At 64.4% G+C, this 2500-nt stretch overlaps 1 pseudogene; it reads right to left on the minus strand.

Annotated features, from left to right (window-relative positions):
• LOC126448105 (large subunit ribosomal RNA) overlaps positions 1-2500 on the minus strand; it is a 7683-nt pseudogene that overhangs the window by 2860 nt on the left and 2323 nt on the right.

A 2500-nucleotide genomic window follows, 5' to 3' on the forward strand; every position in this document is an offset into this window, starting at 1 on the left:
GGCAGGCATGGTGGTGTTGCCTGCTGTGAAGGTGACATTGCTGTCCACCTTCACCTTCTTCTCGCGCCCTGACGCGACTAAGGCGAGGGTGAAACACTTCCGGGCGTTGATCTGCAGCCCCAGGTGGGCGAGGGCTGCGGTAGCTGCGTCGATGAGGGACTGCAAGCCCCTCGGGGTCGCTGCAAACAGCAAGACGTCATCTGCAAAGGCCGCAGCGTTGACTCTGCGACCGAGGATCCGAGCTCCGATGTGGGAGGGCAGTTGGCCTAAAACGTAGTCCACCGCAAAGTTGAACAGGAGGGGGGAGAGGGGATCGCCCTGGCGAACGCCCCGTGCTGGCTGCACAGACACGCCCACGCCGGCGCCGTCCGCTATCACTGTCGTGCTGCCCTCGTAGCACCGCTCGACATACTCGACAAAACAATCCGGCAGGCCATGCGCCTTCAGCACGGGGCGAAGGGCAGCATGATCTACCGAATCGAATGCCTTAGATACGTCGATCGATGCCACAAAGACAGAGCGGCAGGAGCGAACTGCGTCGGTGAGAGCAGTGTCCAAGATGAAGGTATTTTCCAACATCCCATCCCGAGGGATGAATGCCCGCTGACGTTCGTCCACAGCACATGCGCGCATCAGGCGTGACGCGAGAACCTTGTGAAAGGTCCGCGCCAACACCGAGCAGACCGTAATGGGGCGAAAGTCAGCGGGGGATGTTGGTGCAGCCGTCTTCGGGAGAAGGGACGTCCGCGCGCGAAGCAGGCGTTCCGGAAGGGCGCGGGCCAGAAGGAAGAGATTCATCACTTTCACCAGGACTTCGTGCGGCAGGCGCCGCAACTCCGCTGGGGTAAGGCCGTCCGGCCCGGCTGCTGATCCCCTGGGCGGCAACGCGGCGGCGACCTCCTCATGTGTGACCGGCCCCCATAGGCACTCGGGAGCGACAGGCTCCGAGTGCGGGAGGAGGCGGTCACGAATGAAGCCCGCGGTGGAGATGGGCTTCTTTGTGAAGAGGTCCGCCCAGAAGTCCAGCAGACCAGGGATGGCAGGTGGCGGCTGGAGCAGGGTGCCATCCAAGAGGCCGCGCACGCAACGCGCACGCGACCGTCGGAAGGCATCCTGCGTTCTCGCGTACTCCCAGCGGCGCCGCTTGCGCTTCTGCGTCGGCGGCGCGGCAGGCGGCCGCTTCGATGGTTGGCGCGGCCGCTGTGTCCTGGTGATCGATCTCTCCCCTCTGGACCCGACCGACGCAAGGGCATCCGGGAGCATGCCCAGGATGACATCGGGCGGCGTGCCCCGCCCCAGACCTATGACACGATCCAGGGCAGAGAAACGCTGGGCGGAAGCGGGTAGCCCCGCCAGATGCTCCCAGATGGCGGCGTCAGTCGGCCCCTCCGGCGGCGGCCCGGTGGTGTCGGCCGCGAAGTCCTCGGCTGCGTCGACGGGCGGCGCAGCGGCCTCGCCCGCGTCAGGCAGCGGGCTCGCTGCTCCCCGGCGGGACGCCGGCTCTTCCCCCCGACCGATCTCAAGCGCCTCCATGAATTGGCGGACAAGCTGCTTGTGGGCAGCTTGCCGCCGTCGGCACTTGATTGCCTCAAGCGTTCGGTCGGGGAACATCCTGATGAGCTCTTGATTTACAAAGAAGAACCGGGCGTCCCTCTCGAGGAACAATTCGGCCTCTGCCTTGGCGAGCGACAGGACTTCTTCCTCCGTCCACCTCGCGCGATGCCTCTCCGTGACGATCTCCGCGTTGGCGGCCGCAAGGTGTTGGCGGCGGCGATGGACCCCGAGACCGTTCTTGGTGGTGAAGCTGCGGTGGCACTCACTACAGGCGTATACTGCTGCAAAAGTTACAAGATTTTCGGCACGGCCGGTTGGCCGGCTAGGTGCTGGGGGAGTTGGGGTGGCACCTTCAGCGGAAGGGCCACCACTTTTTCTCTGAATACTGCCCCCAGTCATAGTTACTCCCGCCGTTTACCCGCGCTTGCTTGAATTTCTTCACGTTGACATTCAGAGCACTGGGCAGAAATCACATTGCGTCAACACCCGCTAGGGCCATCGCAATGCTTTGTTTTAATTAGACAGTCGGATTCCCCCAGTCCGTGCCAGTTCTGAGTTGATCGTTGAATGGCGGCCGAAGAGAATCCGCGCACCCGCGCGCCCCCGGAGGAGCACGCTAAGGCGGACGCGGCCTCGCAGCAAGGAAGATCCGTGGGAGGCCAAGGCACGGGACCGAGCTCGGATCCTGCACGCAGGTTGAAGCACCGGGGCGCGAACGCCGCGCAGGCGCGCGCATCCTGCACCGCCGGCCAGCACGAGGCCGACCAACGGCGAGAGCAGACCACGCCCGCGCTAAACGCCCGCACTTACCGGCACCCCTACGGCACTCACCTCGCCCAGGCCCGGCACGTTAGCGCTGACCCACTTCCCGACCAAGCCCGACACGCCCCGATCCTCAGAGCCAATCCTTATCCCGAAGTTACGGATCCAATTTGCCGACTTCCCT

Source organism: Schistocerca serialis, unplaced genomic scaffold (genome assembly GCF_023864345.2).
Source record: "Schistocerca serialis cubense isolate TAMUIC-IGC-003099 unplaced genomic scaffold, iqSchSeri2.2 HiC_scaffold_561, whole genome shotgun sequence".
Taxonomy (NCBI): Eukaryota; Metazoa; Arthropoda; class Insecta; order Orthoptera; family Acrididae; genus Schistocerca; species Schistocerca serialis.